Below are 25,731 nucleotides of genomic sequence, written 5' to 3'. Positions count from 1 at the left end.
GAAAACGGTCATGGGCCACGAGCCTGTTCTGAATTCCCCTTTGGCCAATCGACACCACATCAGCTCAGCAGCAGTCCTTGTTAGTATAGTGGACAGTATCTCCGCCTGTCACGTGGAAGACTGGGGATCGATTCCCCGATGGGGATTTCCTCTTTTGTATGTCACAATGTCACGTTGAACCTTGAGTCGGGTTGCGGTTGCAACAACCAGTCCGGTTAAACAAACCCTTCTAATTAGAACAAAACCTTTCTTAATTTTCTTCTCAAGGTGTTCAGGTGTCTTGTACAATCTGACGGTCTTTTGCTGCCAAATCATTCCAGTCGTGGATAACGGAGCTGACCAGGAAAATGCCAGCTGTGGGATTTCAACCAGAGCCTCCTGAACGTAAGGAACCTTAATCTGGCGCCTTCGATCACTCATCCTCCCAACCTAAAACGGTGCCCTGATCAGGAAAAAAAAACTGTGACCTTGTGAGGTTCACTGACAACAGAGGACACTCAAAAGGAGCCGCACGATATTGATAAGGGAGGTCTGAATTTAATTGATTTAGTCTTGAAGAAACAGGCACTGAGACTAAACGTGCTCAGAAAATTTCTGGATCCAGATTGTCGGGCTCCCTGGAAGGAGTTTTTCCTGAAGGATCTGGGTGTAGTAAATAATTTTGGTGTGTTTAATCTTTGTCTGTTTCCCCCCAGCCCAGTGCTCGGGGTCCTCCCGAACTTTGTAAGGGAAGCCTTACAGGCGTGGGCCGCTTTGAGGCCTTTTGCTGTGGCAGTTCCTGGTTCATGGATTGATTTGTGTAAAATGCCTCTCCGATTCAATCCAGACCTCCTCTCTTCTCCCTCCAAAGAGAGGACAAAGATGATGGGAGAGTCGATGGAGAGAGCTGGGTGAACAGTTGTAAAGGATATTTTTTCACCTTTTGGGGATTGGAACATTGACTTTGTCCGTAGAAAATTTGTTGTCGAGAGTGGTGTTTAGAAGAAAATCAGTTTTGGTGTTGTTAAACTCATTTAAAGAGCACCTGTTCAGATGGTGGGGCACCCTGCTAACAGGTGGCAAACCTCCTGATGTGGGCTTCGCCCCCCTTGATTGACCCTGAAAACGTCCGATCTCAGAAGCTAAGCAGGGGCGGGCCTGGTTAGTACATGGATGGAATACAAGGACAATACAAGGGAATACAAGGGCAACAGGACAATCCCTTGGTACTTCATGGAAACGATGTGAGGTGCCTTTTAACTAGAAGTGGAAAGACTTGTGTAGCCCCTCACACAAACCATGTGTCTTCCTCCCATGCACATGTTGCCAGCTGATCCTTGACATCAGCAAAATTTTGGTTCTAGGACAATGGGGTCCCCTGCCCGCATTGGTCTTTTCCAAGCGGTAACAGTGGCCGAGAGGTTAAGGTGTTGGACTCGCAATCCAATGGGGTTTCCCCGCACAGGTTCAAATCCTGTCTGTGACGCTTTGGTTGGGCATTTGTTGGTACTGTTGGTTATGAGGGCCGGGGTGTTGTCCTTTCGTGGTCCGCATGGGGTCCACTGTCCCCATTGATCTGCTTCTTGCAGTCTCGGTGGCCGAGAGGTTTGTTGCCACTCTGCTTTTGACATGCTGTTTTCAGCGGCCTTGTCGAATGTGTTTCACAGGTGGGTGGGTGGTGTGATGTTGGATATGGGGGCCAGTGGGTTGTCGCCGTTTTGTTGTTCCTGGAGCACATAAAGAAGAGTGGCCAGTACGGGGGGTTGAACCCATGACCTTGGCGTTATTAGCACCACACGCTAAGCAACTGAGCTAACCGGGATAGCGGCAGAGAGCTGCTGGAATGACGAGGCGCTACGAAACGCGTATCGGGCGGAGCCGCTCCGACCCACACGTCGGCTCCAAATCCCACCTCCCGGGGCTCTTCCGGCACCACTCCTCCCTCCCTGCTCCAGCAGTGGAGCGCCATCTGACGACATCGGGAGTGTCGTCCCCATGCAACTGGGAGCCAGTCGCCTTTCGTCAGCGGAGAGGAGTCACTGTCTACGCCTGTGGCTGTGCCTGTACTGTGGGAGTCCTACACACAATTTCCCGCTGTCCAGTTCGCCCAGCACGCCAACGCTCTTCCTCCGCCAGGGATATTCCCCAGCTGCTGGCACTGCCCGCTCCAACCACACCGGCTGCGTCATCCGCTTTGGTGGGCCGACTTCAGGTGGAAAGTACGATATCCTGGGCGGGGGAAGCTTCTCCTACCACAGCATTAATTGAGTCTGGTGCGGATGAGAACTTCATTGATAGCGGACTGGTCAGTTCTCTTAACATTCCTACTGTTGAGCTTGTCCCCCACAAGAATGTCTGCTCGCTAAATGAACATCACCTGGCATGCATTGCGCATCAGAGGTGCACCATATCCTTGGTGCTGTCGGGTAACCACCACAAGATCACTAATTTTTTTCTTATGCCCTCTCGCTCAGCTCTGTTAGTACTCGGCCTCCCCTGGCATCCCGTGCGTGTGTTGTGATGTTTTGTCATTCAGCGCCACTTTGCAGCGGCACATCCACAATTTAATTTGTTCTCCGACAGTGTTTCCCAATATGGCATTGGTGGTTCAGTGGTAGAATTCTCGCTTGCCAAGCGGGAGGCCCGGGTCCGATTCCCGGCCAATGCAGTATATCTCAGCTTATACCTTTCTTTATAGCTCATGTTGAAAAAGTACAAAGGCTCTTTTCCTGCGAAAGGGCAGAATTCAGAGTGACACCTGAAACGTAACAGACCGGACCACCCGAGAGTTAAGGTGGACAGCACTTATTGAAACCTTACTGCAGTCATGCTGTTGTAGTCTCTGTCACGCAATTGGTCAGCACGTTTGGCTGTTGACTGAGAGGTTGGTGGTTCGAGCCCACCCAGGGACTCTCAATCCACACATGTGTAGGACTTTGGACTCCCTCCCTTGTATGAACATTTTTCCCCATTGGCGAACTGTTTTTGTGTTGGTGCCAGATGCACTGCTGGCACTGTGGCTAAGCTGGTCAAAGTGCCTGTCTAGTAAACAGGAGATCCTGGGTTCAAATCCCAGCAGTGCCTGGGTGCTTGGTCAGTGAAACTTTGGCAGCTGATTTCTGAACCATGTACTTCTTTTTGTCACTTGCCCTTCAAGAATGAATTGACGTTGCATCCACAGCTGACATGATTGTTGTGGATCCCATTACACCAGAAGGTGCTTGAATCCAAAGAGTATGACATTGTGATGTGTTGTCATTCAGCGCCACTTTGCAGAGGCTCATCCACTTGACAGTTGATTTTTTTTCTCTTACACTGTGTCCCCACGTGGCATTGGTGGTTCACATTTGCCGCACATTTGGGTGCGACACAGACTTCAGACAAGCAAAGAGACTACCATTACCATCTATCAGGGATGGCAACTGAATTAAGAATCAATGCCAGAAACCTGCCACAGGATTTCAGATAATGTTTTGATGCAGACTGGTCATGATGCTTCTGAAGTTCACCAAAGCAGACCTGACTAAAGGTGACTACACTTCCAAAGTTCCCAGTGATGACTGAACCTCTCGCTCCTTGTGTTCCCTGAGAAACTCGGTCAGCTGCGGAATTGACGTACTCCAGCAAAGGAACCAAAATAGTTATGAGACTGAACCTTCTCTGTCAACGCTGTGATGGCAGGGGAATTAGCTCAAATGGTAGAGAGCTCGCTTTGCATGCGAGAGGGAGCGGAATCGATGCCCACATTCTCCAAGAAGTCAAGTGCGTTTTTGTAGAAGAGATGTTGGGATCGGAAATGAGTCCAGGATCTGTCCCTCAGCATCAGACAAATACCCCAAACCTAATCCTGGCTACGTTCTCTGGACTAGTCTCTTGTCATGTAATAGTGAATAAACCCAGTCCTTGATTTATTGTTCCCAAGTACCAAACACTAATCTGAGCCCCAATTTCTATGCCAAATACAGTATTGGTCTAACCCTAAACCCAGTCCACACTCCCTTCTCCAGTTGAGCACCTTATCTTCTTGTGTAGTACTTACCAGAAACTCAAGTCTATCATTTATTGACGGGTTTTATTCGTATTTATGTCGTCAGTCGCTTCAGAATGACAGCAGTTGGCAGATAGCGCTTATGAATGACCCTAACCGTTCGACCGAGGACCAAGACAAATCCCATCTCCACTCAAAACCTGTCCAAATGTCAGTTACCTGACTGGGAGCAGCAATATCTTTTTATTAATAAAATAAATTTGATTAGAGATCAGATGATAGATATTGATGGTAGACTGTCAGATAAAGAACAATATTGTGTAGGATAAACTGTGTAGTTTTCAATTTAAGAGGATAAGTGTAGATGAGGTAGGAAAACTTGCATTCCATTAAAAGCGATAAGCCATGTGGTATTGATAATTTGGATGGTAGGTTACTGAGGGCGGCAGCAAAGTTGATTCAAAGTTGAATGAGGACAACTCACAAGGTCAAATCTTCTGGCATACTGTACTTGACCTTGCAGAGTGGAGAGCTTCTTCTCTGGCTCTCAACAAAGGCGGTCGCATCTTTCCCCTCTCCTCCCTATCCCTTATCTTCCCTGCTTTGTTGTCCCCTGTCCATCCTGTCGATGGAGTTTGACTTGATTCTTTGTCACGCAGTCTGAAATTGGCAAACTGAGAAATTCTGATTGAGTGACCAATGCAGTGTGTCTATTTTAATACATTTCGTCTCAACTCATGTTGAAAAAGGACAGAGCCATTTCCGTGAGAGCACAAGACCCCTGGATTGTACCCAAAAATACTTTGCGTTCATCAAAGAGTAAAGCTGGTGTCCTGGTTTGCAATGTTGTTTGATTGTTACACCAGAAGGTGCGAGTCACATCCAAAACAAAGGGCATGCTGGAAGCATAGCATGCATTAGTATGGCTTCAACTGAACAGAAGTTGGCAGGGTGTGAGTCTCTGTGGCGGTCAGCGCGCTCTCTGGGTGCATCAGTGTCAGTGTTCATTCATGTTTGCGCTCCACTCTTGCACAGCACTTGTGTGGTTCCCAATTGGCAAACTGTGTGTCAATGTGCCCTACAAAGACAATACCCTTGTGTATTTGAACATTTGCAGGTTTAAGAAATCAGACCACATTAGCCAAATATCTTCTGGACAAAAGAGTGGTCAGACAAGACAAAGTTTGAGCCAGTCACCTGAACATTAGACTTTTGATCTGAGTGTCCGGGATTCAAGTCCCTGTTCAGGTGACCAGTGATAGGGTCTGAGGTCCACTTGCAAACGCCTCCTTTTTACCCACAAAATACAAGGGCAACAGGACAATCCCTTGGTACTTTATGGAAATGATGTGAGGTGCCTGGCTTTTAACTAGAAGTGGAAAGACTTGTGTAGCCCCTCACACAAACCATGTGTCTTCCTCCCATGCACATGTTGCCAGGTGATCCTTGACATCAGCAAAGTTTTGTCATTCAGCGCCACTTTGCAGAGGCACATCCACTCGACCATTTAATTTGTTCTCCGACAGGGTTTCCCAACGTGGCATTGGTGGTTCAGTGGTAGAATTCTCGCTTGCCAAGCGGGAGGCCCGGGTCCGATTCCCGGCCAATGCAGTATATCTCAGCTTTTACCTTTCTTTAGAGCTCATGTTGAAAAAGTACAAAGGCTCTTTTCCTGCGAAAGGGCAGAATTCAAAGGGACCTGGTGATTCACCCATGCCACAGAGGAGAGAGAGGAGAAAGGAAAAAATAAAAGAAAGAAGAGCAAGTGTACAAGAGGTCGAACAACTGATACGTAGATGTAGGGGAGAGAGATAACACGACACAAACAGACGGATCAAGGAGGGAAGTGGAACCGAGTTATTTGATGGATGACACACATGGGGAAGACCTGGTTACGACGCCCACGTTACCTCCGATAGGTAGTGGAAGAAGAGTCGACATATACACAGAGATGATGGAAGAACAGAATATGGAATTGGAATTAGAGGATACAGAGAGCACTCCGGATTCGGAATCAGCGAGAGAGGAAGACACTCAGGAATCCGAGGAAGAAGAGGATTGTGCACCCACCCCGGAATGGCCGAGATTCGGAGTAACGAGACATGCAAATACCAACCGAAAAAACACACAATGGGAAATGACAGTCAACAAACGGTGGTTGATTTTGGGAGACTCGAATCTGTCCAGGTTCCCACAACACACTCTCCCGAATTTGCAGATAGATACCTTCCCGGGGGCCACATTTTGCAATGCCGAACTATTGATGGCGAAGGCGAAGGTGGTGGGGATAGTGGAGAAAGTAGTGTTGTCAGCTGGAATCAACTGCAAAGACAAAAATGTCAGGGCCACAGCCTGCAAACAATTGCAGGGTGCGTTCAAGGAAGCCAAGAAACGGTTTCCACATGCAGATATCTGGATCCCGTTGATCAACTTCTCCACCGACCTCCAGGAAGAGCATCAGGGGGTACTGTTGCAGATGAACGAGCATATTTCCCAGCATATGCCCTTCATCCCCCTACTGCCGGAGGTGCATTTTGAGACAGTGAGGGATTGCATTCACTGGATCGATTTGACAGCATTACACATGCTGGAAAATTGGATCGATTATTTAAACTTGTGTCCCCCTTAAACCTTGAAGGGAGGGGGATACCGGAGACACAGCCCAGAGGGGCGGAGAATGTAGTGGTTTTGACCAAGGATTTCTACCCTACGGAGGCACACTTAAAATTATTAGGCAAGGGGTTGACATTCGTACCTACAATTGACTTATACAAAAATCGAAAAATTCAAAGGAAATTGGACGTACAGGATTACCACCGGAAATGTAGAATTATGGAATATTTTGATGGTAGGGCGGAGCAGGAACGACGACCGTTCTCGGGGCCGTCCACTTGGTTGCCACCCCCGGAAATGATGTCACCGGAACTAAAAGCACTGATTGAGGGTGACCAAAAAGATCTGGCACGTTTCGGATGGACACGACAAGAGAGACCAAATATCCCCCAGGCCGAGGTAAAGGCGTTAAGGGAATTGATGTCTCACAAACATAATAATAAAACCGGCAGATAAAGGAAGTTTGGTAGTAATTATGGGACGAGAACAATACATTCAAGAAGTTTATCGACAATTAAAGGATCAGGAATACTATAAAAAATTAGACGGCCTGATTTATTTGGAAACCATCCTAATGGTTCAAAGAATTATGATGGAATTGTATTGAAAAAAAAAACTGGAAACCGGGGAACCGAGGGCAAGGAGATTTTATATTTTACCCAAAATTCATAAAAAGCCAGAACAATGGAATCTGCCGTTTGTGACTCCACCAGGCAGGCCTATCGTTTCTGATTGCGGAGGCGAGACCTACGGAACAGCGCAATACATTGACCATTTTTTTAACCCTTTATCGACCAAACACCCGGCGTATGTCAAAGACACTTATCATTTCATCGAATTAGTTAAAAACTTTAAAATCCCAGTGAATTAATTTTTCTTTTCCCTTGACGTTAACAACATGTACACGAACGTAGACACGAAAGCCGGACTATCAGCAGTCAAATACATATTTAATAAATACCCAGATAGGAGAAGACCGGACGAGGCCATTTTGGAATTATTGGAAATAAATTTAACCCGGAACGACTTTGAATTCAACTCTGAACTTTATTTGCAAATTAAGGGAACGGCGATGGGGAAAAGGTTCTCCCCTGCATATGAAAACTTTTATATGGCCACGTGGGAGGAGGAGGCCTTAGGAAAATGCCCGATACGGCCGTACACTATTTAAGGTATTTGGACGATATATGGGGCATTTGGTCGGGATCAAGGGAAGACTTTCTAAAATTCATAGACATTCTAAATTTACACAATCCCTCCATAAAATTAAAATACAAAATCAATGACAATTCAATCAATTTTTTTGGACACCACGGTGTATAAGGGACCCAAATTCTGGACAAACAATACATTGGACATTAAAGTTTTCTTTAAAGAAACGGACATGCACGCACTTCTGTTCAAGAATAGTTTTCACCCAAAACATACCTTTAGAGGCATAGTTAAATCCCAACTGTTACGATTTGACCGTATTTGTACACAGGAGGAGGATTTTTGGGAAACAGTAAGGATTCTATTTAAGACATTAAGACAAAGAGGGCATAGAAGGCCAATGTTGCAACATTGTCTGAAGACTTTCAGGGACAGAACAAGAAAGTATGATACAAGAGGCATCCCGATAATTACCTTTTTTTCCACGGCAAGTAGGGTAATCACCTCAATAATAAAGAAAAACTACAAAGAGAAAATTGGGAACATGGATGCCTGGTGAAGATATACCCCCATCAGAGCCTACACAAAAACACAAAAGCCTCAGATATATGTTGGTCAACGCAAGACTAAAGCCATTCCGGAAAGACAGCAAGGAACCCGCACTTTGGGGACATCCAATTGTGTATATGTATTATTTTGTGCCAGATGTAAAAAACAATATGTCGGCGAGACCAAAAAATCATTCAAAACCAGAATGTGGCAACATAGATATAATATTAAAAACAAAAAAGCAATGGATAAGCCATTGGTTCGGCATTTTGGACGACATGGGTTAAGGGAAATCCGAGTTGCGGGGTTGCAAAGTAATTTGGGATGGGAAGACAGGGATAGAAAAAGGGCAGAAAGGAATTGGATTCAGAATCTGGGGACTAAAATGCCGGGGGGACTAAACAAAGCTTAAAAGGAAGAAAGGGTGGGAAGGAAGGTGGATGAACGGGAGGAGGAATGTGGGCCCTAGCCCCAACCCCTAACCCTAACCCTAACCCTAACCCTATCCACAACCCCAACCCTACCCCCAACCCTACCCCTAACCCTAACCCTACCCCCACTCCCAACCCTAATCCCAACCCCAACCCCAACCCCAACCCTAACCCAACTAACCCTAACCCTAACCCTAACCTAACCCTAACCCTAACCCTAACTAACCCTACCCCCAACCCCAACCTAACCCTACCCCCAACCCCAACCCTAAGCCTAACCCTTTTTTTTTTTTTTTGCTTATTTTATGTATGTTGTCTATAGACTCCATCCACGTATACATCGGCATTACACCACTACACCCGACAGGACCTTGTGGGCATCGGCTACCGACACAAACTGGCAGTTTGCAGAGACTTTCATCGTCGACACAACATCCCAGACGAACTAGCGAGACCACCGGGCGCTCCGTGGATTGTTGTCGGGTCTGGAAAGAGACGCAGGCGGCGTCGGGAGCGCAAGCAGAAGCGGGGTCGCAGGTCCGGCCTACTGCTACGGCTACAAAACAACCCACATACTAAGCCACCCCTGCCCAGTCTGTATCTCACCAACGCCAGATCCATTACCCACAAAACGGACGACCTGGAGTTACAGCTCGTGGGAAACCGCTACATTCGTGACTGTTGTGTCCTAATCATCACAGAGACCTGGCTCAAACCGACGATCCCCGATGCTAGCGTGCAGCTAGCTGCACTGAAAAGAGAAGCTCTCCAATTTCGTTGTACATCTTGTATAATGACAATAAAGGCCATTCCATTCCATTCATGGGGAAAGGGAAGGAAGGAAAAAGGGATGGATGAGTTAAAATGCAAGTTAAACAAGTTTGATTTAGACACCTTAAAGTTTGAGCGCAAGTTGGAAGTGCCTCACTTTGTATTTTGCTTTCGTTGGATCAACACCAGCTGCATTAGTTGAGTGAATTGATTAGTGGTGTGTTTGCCTGAAGAAGGCCCATTACAGCCGAAACGTCACAAGGACACACCAACCAAGCCTGTTAAGGTCTCCTTTTGTTTCAGAACTTTGTTTACTTGTTTGTTTGTTTGTTTGTTTGCTTGTTTGTTTGTGTGTTTGTTTACTTGTTTATTTTAGTCTTTAAAATTAAAAAATGTCCCAAAAAATTAAAACATTCATATAAAAATCAAGAAAAAATCACAAAACATAAAAAATAATAAAAATATATATACAAATTCATACCCAGTGTACCATCATGGACCCAAGGGAGGGGGGTTGGACACTGGTACAGCACGGGAGAAGTCGTGCCCGTGCCCACAGGAGGGACACATGACCGCAAAGGGCCATCTCCCAGTCCCGACAGGGGGGAGGTCCCAACTGGAGGGGGGCCAGAGTATTCTCTACTGCCCCCCCAATAGAGGGGACAGGGGGGCTCAGCCCTACATGCCTAAGCCTAACCCCTAACCCTAACCCTAACCTAGCCCTAACCCTAGCCCTTGACCCTGCCCTCGCCCTAGCCCTAACCCTAACCCTAACCCTAACCCTAACCCTAACCCTAACCCTAACCCTAACCCTAACCCTAACCTCCAAATTAAAGGGACGGCCTTGGGCAAAAAATTCGCCCCAGCGTACGCCAATATCTTTATGGCCAATTGGGAGGAGGAAGTGCTCGCAAAATGTCAGAAAAAACCCATGCATTATTGGAGATATCTTGATGACATCTGGGGAATGTGGACCGGATCAAGAGAGGAATTTGAAAAATTTGTGGATAATTTGAACTCTCACGATCCTTCGATCAAACTTAAATACAAATTGGACCCAAACTCAATTGATTTCCTGGACACAATCGTCTATAAAGGACCTATATTCGAAAGGAACCAGAGCTTAGACATTGAAGTACATTTCAAAATCACAGACACACATGCCCTATTGTTCAAGTCAAGTCTGCACCCCAAACATACATTCAGGGGAATCGTGAAGTCACAGCTCATCCGGTTCAAATGGATTTTTACCCAACAAACAGATTTTAAGGAAGCCGTGAAGACCCTCTTCGGGGCGCTACGAAAAAGGGGATATACGAGATCTTTTCTGAGACAGATTTTCAAAACATTCCAAATAGAAAAAGAAAGGGACCACAAGAAAATAATTCCCCTAATAACTTCATTTTCAACAACTAGCCAAATTATTAATAGAAAATTAAAAAACAACTTTGCAGAATTGATAGGAAATCAGGACATAATCCCAAATTCTAAAACAATTTCATCGCACAGGAGGAATAAAAATCAAAAGATATTTTGGTCAGGGCAAAAATACAATCATTGACAAGGGAGAAACCCCACAGCCTAGGAGACAAATTTTGTAGATTCAAATATGTCCGAAATAGGACGGATAAAACCCTAATTCATATCCCACAAAAATGTAGTCCACGGTCTTCTAATTGTGTCTACCTGATATTCTGTACGAGATGCGGAAAACAATATGTGGGTGAGACCAGAAACTCAATTGGTACCCGCATGACACAACATAAATTTAACATTAGGAACAAGAAAGATGTCCATAAACCGGTTACGGAACATTTCCTGTCTCATGGTTGGGACTCCGTGAGGGTTGCAGGACTTGAGAGGAACTTGATCTGGACCGAGGAGCAGAGGAAGAATGCTGAAAGAAGATGGAATTACCTGCTACAGACAAGGAGCCCCCTAGGATTGAATCGAACGTATGCGGAATAAAAACAACTGAATTCTTGAATCCAAAAATAATTGTAATTCACAAACAATTAGATAGAGCAAAATCAACAATTACTTCAAATAAGATACAATTAGATTGAACAAAAACAACTGAATTCATGTACAATTAGAATGATTTATGATACCTCTCAAATCACCGCTACCCTGTTCCCCATGTCCAAGACTTTTCGGCACACCTTGTGGGCTGCACCATCTTTTTGATGGTTGATTTGGCACGGGGCTACCACCAGGTGCCCGTACATCCCGCCGACATCCCAAAGACGGCCGTCATTACACCTGGGCTGTTCGAATTTCTCCGGATGCCGTTTGGACTCAAGAACGCGGCCCAGTCCTTCCAGCGCCTCATGGACTCTGTGCTCAGAGACATGCCGTCCGTTTTCGTGTATTTGGGCGATGTCCTGGTGGCTTGTCCGCCTAAACAAGAGCACCTGTGTCACCTCCGAGAGCTGTTTTCGAGACTCTACAAGAATGGACTGATCATTAATCCAGCAAAGTGCGTCTTCGGTGTCCCCTCGGTCAAATTCTTGGGGCACCTCGTCAGCGCAGATGATTCTGCGCCACTGCAGGCATTGTCGGCTGAGCTGGTGTACGGGCAGGTCTTGCATGTCCCCAGGGACTTCATTCTGGACGCCACCGCACCCTGGTCCGCTGCCCTACAGAGGTCCACCCTGCAGGAGGCTTTGGACACCTTTAAACCCATCCCTGCATCACACCACGGCACGGTGGACCCACATGTTCCCACTGCCCTGGGCACGGCACGTTTTGTGTTTGTCCGCCACGACGCGCACCGTGGGCCTTTACGCCCACCCTATGACGGACCATACAGGGTGCTGGAGCACGGCAACAAGTATTTTGTTTTGGACATGGGTGGCCGACGGGAGACTGTCTCGGTGGACCGGCTGAAGGTTGCGCTGGTGGACGACACCCAACCCCTGACACTGGCGGAGCCCCCTCACTGGGGTAGGCCCCCGCTCTTTGGCAAGGCGCCCCCTGCTGGGCCAGGCGTGCCGACCCCCGCATGGAAAATCTTGTCCCCTTCACCACACCCTTCTCCCCTGCCGCAAGTAGTGCGCACACGGCAGGGCCGTGCGGTTGTCCCTGCACGCACCGACAATTTTGACTATGGGTGAATTCTGTGGGGGCTTGTGTAGTGGTAGGTTACCGGGACATAATTCACCCCAGAACGCTCGATAGGGGAGGGTTTGCCACCCGGAGGGGTGGGCGCAAGGGACGGGGGTTTTCCACTTTCTGTTGTGGTTGAGAGACGGATGTCACGCCCTGTGTGGGTTCGTGCGTGACAGTCTGTCTATGTTCCCTGTCTGGGCTATGGTTTCCCTTTTGAACACTCTGGTTTTGTATTGGACTTCCTGTTTTGCCGCCTCTGCCTTTGTTGCCATAGCCACCCACACCTGTCCCTAAGTTGTGCTGTCTATTTAGTTCAGGTGTGTGCTTCTCCTTTTGTTGGATCATTGTTAGTTTGTCCTACTGCTACCTGAGTTGCCTTTTTCTGCTGCTGCTATTATAGCGAAAATAAATATTATTTACCTGCAATTGGTCTTGCTCTCTTCATCCTGGGGTCGCACCGCAACACAGACATGCCGTACCGTGACAGAATGATCCAACCAAGTGACGACGACCTTGCGGAGAGCGATTTTTGGACCTGGAAGCTCCTGAAGGCCAACGAGGACGAGGAGATGGCGATGCCGCCATGGGAGATGGAGGACTTTGTGCGCGGTTCGGACGACACGTTCGTCGCTACAGCGTGGCTGTATCCCGGACCCACCGACGACGCTCCAAACCCTTTGCGACGCCGACGCAAGCTGCAGCGCCACAGAGTGACGCCTAGCTTGTCTTCCCCTCCACGCCAAGTCGAGGTGCACCCGCCCTCATGCCCTGCCGGCTTCGACGAACCCGACGACGATCTCGCAGAGCTCGACGAATGGAACCGGCAGTTCTTCAAGGCGATGGAGCAGGAATGTGCAAGGTACACGCCGCAGGAGCTGGAGACCATGGTGTGGGGGCCGGACGGCACCCTAGTGCCCATGGCGTCGGTGTTCCCGGTAGCCGCTGCACACCCTCCGACGCGGCGGCATCGCCGGCGCACGGCACATCGCCAAGAGGTGTGGCCGCCCTCTTCCGCCTTGCCATGTCACGCCACGGCACAGCTCAACCCTCTCGCTGTTGCCGAGTCGCAGCCCGTCGTGCATTCCCCGATGGCTTCCGTGCCAAGTAGCGAGGCGCCCCAGATTCCTCCAGTGCCCAAGCCACGCAGCCCCAGGTGTTTCCAAGACCCGGCTCCCGTGCCAAGCTGCGTGGCCTCTCAGATTCCTCCAGTGCCCAAGCCATGCAGCCCCAGGTGTTTCCTAGACTCGGCTCCCGTGCCAAGCTGCGTGGCCTCTCAGATTCTTCCAGTGCCCAAGCCACGCAGCCCCAGGTGTTTCCAAGACCCGGCTCCCGTGCCAAGCTGCGTGGCGTCACAGATTCCTCCAGTGCCCAAGCCATGCAGCCCCAGGTGTTTCCTAGACTCAGCTCCCGTGCCAAGCTGCGTGGCCTCTCAGATTCTTCCAGTGCCCAAGCCACGCAGCCCCAGGTGTTTCCAAGACCCGGCTCCCGTGCCAAGCTGCGCGGCGTCCCTGATCCCGCCCGTGCCCAAGCCACGCAGCTTCAAGCCCAAACAAGTGGCTGCGGCCGGGACTGCTGACCTGGAAGAGCCAGTGACCCTCCTCCAAGCCTCCCTCCTCCCTTCCCTGGTTTCGGCTCCCTCTGATGACAGCGTCTGGGATCCGCCTTCGAGAGGGGGGGCTAGTACCACCTGCTGGGCTATGCTGGAAGCACAGCCCAGCCCGCCAATGGAAAGGGAGGATGGCGCCACCTGCTGAGGGAGTGAGGGGGCACAGCCCACTCCACCTGCAAGACGAGGAGCAGGGCTTGCTGGAGCAGATGGAGAGGCTCTGGCATGGACGACGCCTGCTGCTTCAGCGTCTCCGCGTCAGGGCCGGACGCCTGCTTCTTCGCCGTCTCCGCGTCAGGGCCGGACGCCTGCTTCTTCGCCGTCTCCGCGTCAGAGCCGGACGCCGCCTACCTTTAGACTTTCTGCCGGGGCCTAGATTCTGCACCCAGGGAGCCCCCCTGAGGATGCCTACCTCGCGCTTGGTCGAGGGCGCCCCCCGGAGGGTGTTTACCGACCCGACCATTCCCTCCATCATGTGGAGGGGTCTTGCTGGCTCCGCCGGGCCTGCTGCTCCGGCCGGCCCCAAGAAGGGTCCCGTCGGCGACCCACCTCCGGTCCCCCCACCACCCATCCCTCTTTGAGAATTGTTTTGGACGTCTAGGATCCATCCTTGAGGGGGGTGTACTGTCACGCCCTGTGTGGGTTGCTGCGTGACAGTCTGTCTATGTTCCCTGTCTGGGCTATGGTTTCCCTTTTGAACACTCTGGTTTTGTATTGGACTTCCTGTTTTGCCGCCTCTGCCTTTGTTGCCATAGCCACCCACACCTGTCCCTAATTTGTGCTGTCTATTTAGTTCACGTGTGTGCTTCTCCTTTTGTTGGATCATTGTTAATTTGTCCTACTGCCTTTTTCTGCTGCTGCTATTATAGCGAAAATAAATATTATTTACCTGCTATTGGTCCTGCTCTCTGCATCCTGGGGTCGCACCGCAACACAGACATGCTGTACCGTGACAACGGGGCTTTCATGTCTTACGTAGCAAAAGGTGCAAGTTAATGTTTGCAAGAAAAATAAAGTTTTCTCCCAAATGACACTCCGCCTCAGACTCCAGTTCTTCGGCGCTTCAATATATATATATATATATATATATATATATACATATGTGTATATATAGAACTTTTCCTGCAAAGACATGCCATACAAAGTGCTTTACAGAATTGAAAAAATTACCACAATTAAAAGGAAAAAACAAAGAAACAAAAGAAAGCCCCTCCTTCCTATATACATATGTATATATATAACAATAACAATTAATACCCGGTGTACCAACATGGACCCAAGGGAGGGGGGTTGGACACTGGTGCAGCACGGGAGGCGTCATGCCCGTGCTCGCAAGAGGGATGTACGATGGCGGAGGGCCGTCTCCCAGTCCCGACAGGGCGGAGGTCCAAACTGGAGGGGGGCCAGAGCATTTTCTGCTGTCCCCCCGAATAGAGGGGGCAGGGGGGCTCAGCCCTACGCGCTTAACCCTAACCCTAACATTTGCTTTATGCTTTTGTTTGGGACTTATAACACCAAGTCGAAGGTCTGGAGGAACCCAAAATTTTAATTTGAACTCTAAAGCTAAATTTGATCATTGGAAAAACCTATATAAACTGGAAAAATTGACAAGAATACACACATTTGGAAACAAGACTTTATTGGACATATGCTGGTTGGGGGAAACAAAAGACACACTTAAACTAAAAACCCTAACCCTAACCCTAAAAATCCCCAGAATGAAGTCACACGAGTGCCACACAGACCGACTCCTTGAGACAACCAGAGTACATTCTCTGAATTTGGACACAGGTCCAGTGGCTGGGTTTGTTGCGGGCGACCTGATGAGACCACCACTTAGCATGTGGCATGTGCGAGAGACTCGTCCGGGCGAGACCGGTCCAATTCATACTTACCTGGCAGGGGAGATACCATGATCAAGAAGGTGGTTCACCCAGGGCGAGGCTCAGCCTTTGCACCTGGGTTGAGCTGACCTCTGCGAATTCCCCAATTGTGGGAATCTCGACTGCATAATTTGTGATAGTGGGGGACTGCGTTCGCGCTCTCCCCTGATCCCGTGTTTAAAACAAGAGGCAGGTGCAGCGCCGTGCCGAGCTCCTTGGCTTGCGAGTGCAGCCGGACTCGAGCAAGAAACGACCAGCCCAGCACTACCAACGCTTGCTGGAAAGGTCTGCCCGTCCGCGGGAGACAGCCAACCAACCAACCAACCAGCCGAGAGGCCGATCTGCTCTCAGTCAGGAAACCTCAATGTAAAACGGCAACCAGGCGGAGAAAGGGGCGTCGGCCAAGCGCCTCCACTTTACCAGCACACCGGAACCACTGGCCACAGTGGACGAGGTGGCCGTCAGAAACAACCGTCCAACTCAAGCGGAAGTGGCTCAAATTGCTGTTGTCGCTCTCAGCGGCCTTCCCAGCCGCAGAGGCAACTGCTTCGGATCTTTATGTCCAAGGAAGGCAAGCAGCGACACCCAAGATGGAAGCCACAACATTGTGGTTCATGGTAAACCTACCCGCACAGGCCAGCTCCTGCACTTTGAGTCCCTTCGCCCACTGGAACCCGAGCCAGAAGCTGTCAGAAGCGCAAACAAGAGAGCAGAAAATACCGGGTCACTCGCTCACCGAGGGGGCAGACGCACAAGTTACAGGCTCTGACCGCCTGTGGCTATCCCACGTGGGTTTTTTTTTTCTTTTTTTGTCATATCCAACACACAAAGGGCCACCAAACCCGACCCTGAGAAGCCAAACGGAAGACGGAAAAGCCCCTTATGCCACTGGTTTGTGGAGGAAACTTGGAAGGCCTCCACCAGACAAGATCATTGTGTCAGATTCCATCCAGCAGTTGATCAATGCGACACTCACAGGGCCCCGGGAAGCGCGCACGAAACCTGAGAATCAGGAGCCGGTGGGAGACTGCAGGAGGCAAGGCTGACAAAAAGTGGCTGACACCCTCTGGAGACCGGCTGCTGCGAGGGAAGTGGGGTCCACGGAGTGCGCAGACACAGTGCCCCGCTACCACGAGCCATTTCCTCTGCAGAACTACTGCTCAGGGGGCACCAAACGTGAGCACGTTCTGTGCATTTCTTTCAGCACCATCCACAAGATGCACCCTGCCAGAGTCTGCTGTTGCTGTTTACACAAGAAGGATTAGTGCACCGTTCCTGGAAGCGCTGCAATACCAGGTCGATGCGTGGAGAGGATGGCGCAAGCCCCAATCGCAGCTCCCTGTTCCAAAAAGCAATTTAATATGTAGTCCCCTGTTGGGGGACGTATCAGATATTAAACTGATAAGAACAGATACTAAACTTGATCTTAGCCAAAAGGCCGAGAAGCGATGCCAGAGGGCGCTCGTAGGGGAGGAGGGCACTTCTGGCATGACAAGCTAAAGGACCGGTTGCACGCATGTTGGAATAAAATGTAGACGGAACAAACATAGCGTCAGTTATCACCCTTATATCCATTCACTTAGACAATAGAAAGTGTTTGAATGTGCTGAAGAAGAAATGTTCCCGTGACCCTGATCAGAGACCCCCAGCGAGCCCCAGGTCCTGGAGGTGCCTGAAAGCGCCAACAGCGACCCTGCAGATGTTCACGTTAATCCTGCAAGAATGTGTCAAGAAAAGAACTCGGAAAAACAATTAAAGTAATTACTCTCACATACACACACATAGACAAATAAACACAGCTTGTACAACTGCCTCCCCCCAGTGTTGCACGACCATGTAGTAGGGGACCCCTGAAAGAGAATAAAAAGGAAGGGGCGTGAACTGCATATTCATAGTAGAGCGGCATGCCACTGGGTATGTGGTTTCACTGTCCTCGCTGCGAGTAACTTTGAATATTGTTGTCTGTCTCTTCTGTATTTCTGCATTTAAGTGTTTTTTACAAGTGTCACAGGAGTTTGAACCTTACAACCCACTGACTCATGACGACCTCGCACGTCTACACGTGTTAGGTTTAACATATTGGCCTCTCATGTTACATGGTGTGACTAGGCACATGGAGTCAGTACTCCACTCCCAATTGAACGTCTGCAGCAACTGCACTAAGCCACTTGCTGCCGCTGCCTTTGCTCAGAATGAAGTCACACGAGTGCCACACAGACCGACTCCTTGAGACAACCAGAGTACATTCTCTGAATTTGGACACAGGTCCAGTGGCTGGGCTTGTTGCGGGCGACCTGATGAGACCACCACTTAGCATGTGGCATGTGCGAGAGACTCGTCCGGGCGAGACCGGTCCAATTCATACTTACCTGGCAGGGGAGATACCATGATCAAGAAGGTGGTTCACCCAGGGCGAGGCTCAGCCATTGCACCTGGGTTGAGCTGACCTCTGCGAATTCCCCAAATGTGGGAATCTCGACTGCATAATTTGTGATAGTGGGGGACTGCGTTCGCGCTCTCCCCTGATCCCGTGTTTAAAACAAGAGGCAGGTGCAGCGCCGTGCCGAGCTCCTTGGCTTGCAAGTGCAGCCGGACTCGAGCAAGAAACGACCAGCCCAGCACTACCAACGCTTGCTGGAAAGGTCTGCCCGTCCGCGGGAGACAACCAACCAACCAACCAACCAGCCGAGAAGCCGATCTGCTCTCAGTCAGGAAACCTCAATGTAAAACGGCAACCAGGCGGAGAAAGGGGCGTCGGCCAAGCGCCTCCACTTTACCAGCACACCGGAACCACTGGCCACAGTGGACGAGGTGGCCGTCAGAAACAACCGTCCAACTCAAGCGGAAGTGGCTCAAATTGCTGTTGTCGCTCTCAGCGGCCTTCCCAGCCGCAGAGGCAACTGCTTCGGATCTTTTTGTCCAAGGAAGGCAAGCAGCGACACCCAAGATGGAAGCCACAATATTGTGGTTCATGGTAAACCTACCCGCACAGGCCAGCTCCTGCACTTTGAGTCCCTTCGCCCACTGGAACCCGAGCCAGAAGCTGTCAGAAGCGCAAACAAGAGAGCAGAAAATACCGGGTCACTCGCTCACCGAGGGGGCAGACGCACAAGTTACAGGCTCTGACCGCCTGTGGCTATCCCACGTGGGTTTTTTTTTCTTTTTTTGTCATATCCAACACACAAAGGGCCACCAAACCCGACCCTGAGAAGCCAAACGGAAGACGGAAAAGCCCCTTATGCCACTGGTTTGTGGAGGAAACTTGGAAGGCCTCCACCAGACAAGATCATTGTGTCAGATTCCATCCAGCAGTTGATCAATGCGACACTCACAGGGCCCCGGGAAGCGCGCACGAAACCTGAGAATCAGGAGCCGGTGGGAGACTGCAGGAGGCAAGGCTGACAAAAAGTGGCTGACACCCTGTGGAGACCGGCTGCTGCGAGGGAAGTGGGGTCCACGGAGTGTGCAGACACAGTGCCCCGCTACCACGAGCCATTTCCTCTGCAGAACTACTGCTCAGGGGGCACCAAACGTGAGCACGTTCTGTGCATTTCTTTCAGCACCATCCACAAGATTGTCTGCTGTTGCTGTTTACACAAGAAGGATTAGTGCACCGTTCCTGGAAGCGCTGCAATACCAGGTCGATGCGTGGAGCGGATGGCGCAAGCCCCAATCGCAGCTCCCTGTTCCAAAAAGCAATTTAATATTTAGTCCCCTGTTGGGGGACGTATCAGATATTACACTGATAAGAACAGATACTACACTTGATCTTAGCCAAAAGGCCGAGAAGCGATGCCAGAGGGCGCTTGTAGGGGAGGAGGGCACTTCTGGCATGACAAGCTAAAGGACCGGTTGCACGCATGTTGGAATAAAATGTAGACGGAACAAACATAGCGTCAGTTATCACCCTTATATCCATTCACTTAGACAATAGAAAGTGTTTGAATGTGCTGAAGAAGAAATGTTCCCGTGACCCTGATCAGAGACCCCCAGCGAGCCCCAGGTCCTGGAGGTGCCTGAAAGCGCCAACAGCGACCCTGCAGATGTTCACGTTAATCCTGCAAGAATGTGTCAAGAAAAGAACTCGGAAAAACAATTAAAGTAATTACTCTCACATACACACACATAGACAAATAAACACAGCTTGTACAACTGCCTCCCCCCAGTGTTGCACGACCATGTAGTAGGGGACCCCTGAAAGAGAATAAAAAGGAAGGGGCGTGAACTGCATATTCATAGTAGAGCGGCATGCCACTGGGTATGTGGTTTCACTGTCCTCGCTGCGAGTAACTTTGAATATTGTTGTCTGTCTCTTCTGTATTTCTGCATTTAAGTGTTTTTTACAAGTGTCACAGGAGTTTGAACCTGACAACCCACTGACTCATGACGACCTCGCACGTCTACACGGGTTAGGTTTAACATATTGGCCTCTCATGTTACATGGTGTGACTAGGCACATGGAGTCAGTACTCCACTCCCAATTGAACGTCTGCAGCAACTGCACTAAGCCACTTGCTGCCGCTGCCTTTGCTCAGAATGAAGTCACACGAGTGCCACACAGACCGACTCCTTGAGACAACCAGAGTACATTCTCTGAATTTGGACACAGGTCCAGTGGCTGATAAGAACAGATACTACACTTGATCTTAGCCAAAAGGCCGAGAAGCGATGCCAGAGGGCGCTTGTAGGGGAGGAGGGCACTTCTGGCATGACAAGCTAAAGGACCGGTTGCACGCATGTTGGAATAAAATGTAGACGGAACAAACATAGCGTCAGTTATCACCCTTATATCCATTCGCTTAGACAATAGAAAGTGTTTGAATGTGCTGAAAAAGAAATGTTCCCGTGACCCTGATCAGAGACCCCCAGCGAGCCCCAGGTCCTGGAGGTGCCTGAAAGCGCCAACAGCGACCCTGCAGATGTTCACGTTAATCCTGCAAGAATGTGTCAAGAAAAGAACTCGGAAAAACAATTAGAGTAATTACTCTCACATACACACACATAGACAAATAAACACAGCTTGTACAACTGCCTCCCCCCAGTGTTGCACGACCATGTAGTAGGGGACCCCTAAAAGAGAATAAAAAGGAAGGGGCGTGAACTGCATATTCATAGTAGAGCGGCATGCCACTGGGTATGTGGTTTCACTGTCCTCGCTGTGAGTAACTTTGAATATTGTTGTCTGTCTCTTCTGTATTTCTGCATTTAAGTGTTTTTTACAAGTGTCACAGGAGTTTGAACCTGACAACCCACTGACTCATGACGACCTCGCACGTCTACACGTGTTAGGTTTAACATATTGGCCTCTCATGTTACATGGTGTGACTAGGCACATGGAGTCAGTACTCCACTCCCAATTGAACGTCTGTAGCAACTGCACTAAGCCACTTGCTGCCGCTGCCTTTGCTCAGAATGAAGTCACACGAGTGCCACACAGACCGACTCCTTGAGACAACCAGAGTACATTCTCTGAATTTGGACACAGGTCCAGTGGCTGGGCTTGTTGCGGGCGACCTGATGAGACCACCACTTAGCATGTGGCATGTGCGAGAGACTCGTCCGGGCGAGACCGGTCCAATTCATACTTACCTGGCAGGGGAGATACCATGATCAAGAAGGTGGTTCACCCAGGGCGAGGCTCAGCCTTTGCACCTGGGTTGAGCTGACCTCTGCGAATTCCCCAATTGTGGGAATCTCGACTGCATAATTTGTGATAGTGGGGGACTGCGTTCGCGCTCTCCCCTGATCCTGTGTTTAAAACAAGAGGCAGGTGCAGCGCCGTGCCGAGCTCCTTGGCTTGCAAGTGCAGCCGGACTCGAGCAAGAAACGACCAGCCCAGCACTACCAACGCTTGCTGGAAAGGTCTGCCCGTCCGCGGGAGACAACCAACCAACCAGCCGAGAGGCCGATCTGCTCTCAGTCAGGAAACCTCAATGTAAAACGGCAACCAGGCGGAGAAAGGGGCGTCGGCCAAGCGCCTCCACTTTACCAGCACACCGGAACCACTGGCCACAGTGGACGAGGTGGCCGTCAGAAACAACCGTCCAACTCAAGCGGAAGTGGCTCAAATTGCTGTTGTCGCTCTCAGCGGCCTTCCCAGCCGCAGAGGCAACTGCTTCGGATCTTTATGTCCAAGGAAGGCAAGCAGCGACACCCAAGATGGAAGCCACAACATTGTGGTTCATGGTAAACCTACCCGCACAGGCCAGCTCCTGCACTTTGAGTCCCTTCGCCCACTGGAACCCGAGCCAGAAGCTGTCAGAAGCGCAAACAAGAGAGCAGAAAATACCGGGTCACTCGCTCACCGAGGGGGCAGACGCACAAGTTACAGGCTCTGACCGCCTGTGGCTATCCCACGTGGGTTTTTTTTTCTTTTTTTGTCATATCCAACACACAAAGGGCCACCAAACCCGACCCTGAGAAGCCAAACGGAAGACGGAAAAGCCCCTTATGCCACTGGTTTGTGGAGGAAACTTGGAAGGCCTCCACCAGACAAGATCATTGTGTCAGATTCCATCCAGCAGTTGATCAATGCGACACTCACAGGGCCCCGGGAAGCGCGCACGAAACCTGAGAATCAGGAGCCGGTGGGAGACTGCAGGAGGCAAGGCTGACAAAAAGTGTCTGACACCCTCTGGAGACCGGCTGCTGCGAGGGAAGTGGGGTCCACGGAGTGTGCAGACACAGTGCCCCGCTACCACGAGCCATTTCCTCTGCAGAACTACTGCTCAGGGGGCACCAAACGTGAGCACGTTCTGTGCATTTCTTTCAGCACCATCCACAAGATTGTCTGCTGTTGCTGTTTACACAAGAAGGATTAGTGCACCGTTCCTGGAAGCGCTGCAATACCAGGTCGATGCGTGGAGCGGATGGCGCAAGCCCCAATCGCAGCTCCCTGTTCCAAAAAGCAATTTAATATTTAGTCCCCTGTTGGGGGACGTATCAGATATTACACTGATAAGAACAGATACTACACTTGATCTTAGCCAAAAGGCCGAGAAGCGATGCCAGAGGGCGCTCGTAGGGGAGGAGGGCACTTCTGGCATGACAAGCTAAAGGACCGGTTGCACGCATGTTGGAATAAAATGTAGACGGAACAAACATAGCGTCAGTTATCACCCTTATATCCATTCACTTAGACAATAGAAAGTGTTTGAATGTGCTGAAGAAGAAATGTTCCCGTGACCCTGATCAGAGACCCCCAGCGAGCCCCAGGTCCTGGAGGTGCCTGAAAGCGCCAACAGCGACCCTGCAGATGTTCACGTTAATCCTGCAAGAATGTGTCAAGAAAAGAACTCGGAAAAACAATTAAAGTAATTACTCTCACATACACACATAGACAAATAAACACAGCTTGTACAACTGCCTCCCCCCAGTGTTGCACGACCATGTAGTAGGGGACCCCTGAAAGAGAATAAAAAGGAAGGGGCGTGAACTGCATATTCATAGTAGAGCGGCATGCCACTGGGTATGTGGTTTCACTGTCCTCGCTGCGAGTAACTTTGAATATTGTTGTCTGTCTCTTCTGTATTTCTGCATTCAAGTGTTTTTACAAGTGTCACAGGAGTTTGAACCTGACAACCCTCTGACTCATGACGACCTCGCACGTCTACACGTGTTAGGTTTAACATATTGGCCTCTCATGTTACATGGTGTGACTAGGCACATGGAGTCAGTACTCCACTCCCAATTGAACGTCTGCAGCAACTGCACTAAGCCACTTGCTGCCGCTGCCTTTGCTCATAATGAAGTCACACGAGTGCTACACAGACCGACTCCTTGAGACAACCAGAGTACATTCTCTGAATTTGGACACAGGTCCAGTGGCTGATAAGAACAGATACTACACTTGATCTTAGCCAAAAGGCCGAGAAGCGATGCCAGAGGGCGCTCGTAGGGGAGGAGGGCACTTCTGGCATGACAAGCTAAAGGACCGGTTGCACGCATGTTGGAATAAAATGTAAACGGAACAAACATAGCGTCAGTTATCACCCTTATATCCATTCGCTTAGACAATAGAAAGTGTTTGAATGTGCTGAAGAAGAAATGTTCCCGTGACCCTGATCAGAGACCCCCAGCGAGCCCCAGGTCCTGGAGGTGCCTGAAAGCGCCAACAGCGACCCTGCAGATGTTCACGTTAATCCTGCAAGAATGTGTCAAGAAAAGAACTCGGAAAAACAATTAAAGTAATTACTCTCACATACACACATAGACAAATAAACACAGCTTGTACAACTGCCTCCCCCCAGTGTTGCACGACCATGTAGTAGGGGACCCCTGAAAGAGAATAAAAAGGAAGGGGCGTGAACTGCATATTCATAGTAGAGCGGCATGCCACTGGGTATGTGGTTTCACTGTCCTCGCTGCGAGTAACTTTGAATATTGTTGTCTGTCTCTTCTGTATTTCTGCATTCAAGTGTTTTTACAAGTGTCACAGGAGTTTGAACCTGACAACCCTCTGACTCATGACGACCTCGCACGTCTACACGTGTTAGGTTTAACATATTGGCCTCTCATGTTACATGGTGTGACTAGGCACATGGAGTCAGTACTCCACTCCCAATTGAACGTCTGCAGCAACTGCACTAAGCCACTTGCTGCCGCTGCCTTTGCTCATAATGAAGTCACACGAGTGCCACACAGACCGACTCCTTGAGACAACCAGAGTACATTCTCTGAATTTGGACACAGGTCCAGTGGCTGATAAGAACAGATACTACACTTGATCTTAGCCAAAAGGCCGAGAAGCGATGCCAGAGGGCGCTTGTAGGGGAGGAGGGCACTTCTGGCATGACAAGCTAAAGGACCGGTTGCACGCATGTTGGAATAAAATGTAGACGGAACAAACATAGCGTCAGTTATCACCCTTATATCCATTCGCTTAGACAATAGAAAGTGTTTGAATGTGCTGAAAAAGAAATGTTCCCGTGACCCTGATCAGAGACCCCCAGCGAGCCCCAGGTCCTGGAGGTGCCTGAAAGCGCCAACAGCGACCCTGCAGATGTTCACGTTAATCCTGCAAGAATGTGTCAAGAAAAGAACTCGGAAAAACAATTAGAGTAATTACTCTCACATACACACACATAGACAAATAAACACAGCTTGTACAACTGCCTCCCCCCAGTGTTGCACGACCATGTAGTAGGGGACCCCTAAAAGAGAATAAAAAGGAAGGGGCGTGAACTGCATATTCATAGTAGAGCGGCATGCCACTGGGTATGTGGTTTCACTGTCCTCGCTGTGAGTAACTTTGAATATTGTTGTCTGTCTCTTCTGTATTTCTGCATTTAAGTGTTTTTTACAAGTGTCACAGGAGTTTGAACCTGACAACCCACTGACTCATGACGACCTCGCACGTCTACACGTGTTAGGTTTAACATATTGGCCTCTCATGTTACATGGTGTGACTAGGCACATGGAGTCAGTACTCCACTCCCAATTGAACGTCTGTAGCAACTGCACTAAGCCACTTGCTGCCGCTGCCTTTGCTCAGAATGAAGTCACACGAGTGCCACACAGACCGACTCCTTGAGACAACCAGAGTACATTCTCTGAATTTGGACACAGGTCCAGTGGCTGGGCTTGTTGCGGGCGACCTGATGAGACCACCACTTAGCATGTGGCATGTGCGAGAGACTCGTCCGGGCG

The 25,731-nt window shown here is 49.6% G+C and overlaps 10 non-coding genes and 3 pseudogenes across 10 annotated transcripts; 7 read left to right on the top strand and 6 right to left on the bottom strand.

The window, feature by feature from the left end:
- The first annotated feature begins 1,383 nt into the window (after window positions 1–1,383).
- trnaa-cgc (transfer RNA alanine (anticodon CGC)) lies at window positions 1,384–1,465 on the top strand. The gene has a single exon. It is a non-coding gene; the product is annotated as a tRNA-Ala (tRNA).
- A 1,111-nt stretch (window positions 1,466–2,576) lies between these two features.
- trnag-gcc (transfer RNA glycine (anticodon GCC)) lies at window positions 2,577–2,647 on the top strand. Its single transcript has one exon. It is a non-coding gene; the product is annotated as a tRNA-Gly (tRNA).
- Window positions 2,648–2,989: 342 nt separating this feature from the next.
- Window positions 2,990–3,063, top strand: trnat-agu (transfer RNA threonine (anticodon AGU)). Its single transcript has one exon. It is a non-coding gene; the product is annotated as a tRNA-Thr (tRNA).
- A 2,444-nt stretch (window positions 3,064–5,507) lies between these two features.
- trnag-gcc (transfer RNA glycine (anticodon GCC)) lies at window positions 5,508–5,578 on the top strand. The gene has a single exon. It is a non-coding gene; the product is annotated as a tRNA-Gly (tRNA).
- Window positions 5,579–16,087: 10,509 nt separating this feature from the next.
- Window positions 16,088–16,251, top strand: LOC144896950 (U1 spliceosomal RNA). Its single transcript, XR_013626532.1, has one exon. It is a non-coding gene; the product is annotated as a U1 spliceosomal RNA (small nuclear RNA).
- Window positions 16,252–17,342: 1,091 nt separating this feature from the next.
- LOC144896998 (U2 spliceosomal RNA) lies at window positions 17,343–17,533 on the bottom strand. The gene has a single exon (XR_013626578.1). It is a non-coding gene; the product is annotated as a U2 spliceosomal RNA (small nuclear RNA).
- A 911-nt stretch (window positions 17,534–18,444) lies between these two features.
- Window positions 18,445–18,608, top strand: LOC144896930 (U1 spliceosomal RNA). Its single transcript, XR_013626512.1, has one exon. It is a non-coding gene; the product is annotated as a U1 spliceosomal RNA (small nuclear RNA).
- Window positions 18,609–19,686: 1,078 nt separating this feature from the next.
- LOC144896987 (U2 spliceosomal RNA) lies at window positions 19,687–19,877 on the bottom strand. Its single transcript, XR_013626567.1, has one exon. It is a non-coding gene; the product is annotated as a U2 spliceosomal RNA (small nuclear RNA).
- A 650-nt stretch (window positions 19,878–20,527) lies between these two features.
- LOC144897007 (U2 spliceosomal RNA) lies at window positions 20,528–20,753 on the bottom strand (annotated as a pseudogene).
- Window positions 20,754–21,664: 911 nt separating this feature from the next.
- On the top strand, window positions 21,665–21,828 carry LOC144896949 (U1 spliceosomal RNA). The gene has a single exon (XR_013626531.1). It is a non-coding gene; the product is annotated as a U1 spliceosomal RNA (small nuclear RNA).
- A 1,070-nt stretch (window positions 21,829–22,898) lies between these two features.
- LOC144896986 (U2 spliceosomal RNA) lies at window positions 22,899–23,089 on the bottom strand. The gene has a single exon (XR_013626566.1). It is a non-coding gene; the product is annotated as a U2 spliceosomal RNA (small nuclear RNA).
- Window positions 23,090–23,736: 647 nt separating this feature from the next.
- Window positions 23,737–23,962, bottom strand: LOC144897008 (U2 spliceosomal RNA; annotated as a pseudogene).
- A 647-nt stretch (window positions 23,963–24,609) lies between these two features.
- Window positions 24,610–24,835, bottom strand: LOC144897006 (U2 spliceosomal RNA; annotated as a pseudogene).
- Window positions 24,836–25,731: the final 896 nt, after the last annotated feature.

Source organism: Doryrhamphus excisus, unplaced genomic scaffold (genome assembly GCF_037039965.1).
Source record: "Doryrhamphus excisus strain RoL-2023G ecotype Guam unplaced genomic scaffold, RoL_Dexc_Guam_v1.1 HiC_scaffold_24, whole genome shotgun sequence".
NCBI lineage: Eukaryota > Metazoa > Chordata > Actinopteri > Syngnathiformes > Syngnathidae > Doryrhamphus > Doryrhamphus excisus.
Note: the sequence above shows the minus strand (reverse complement) of the source record. Positions and strands in the feature narration are given on the sequence as shown.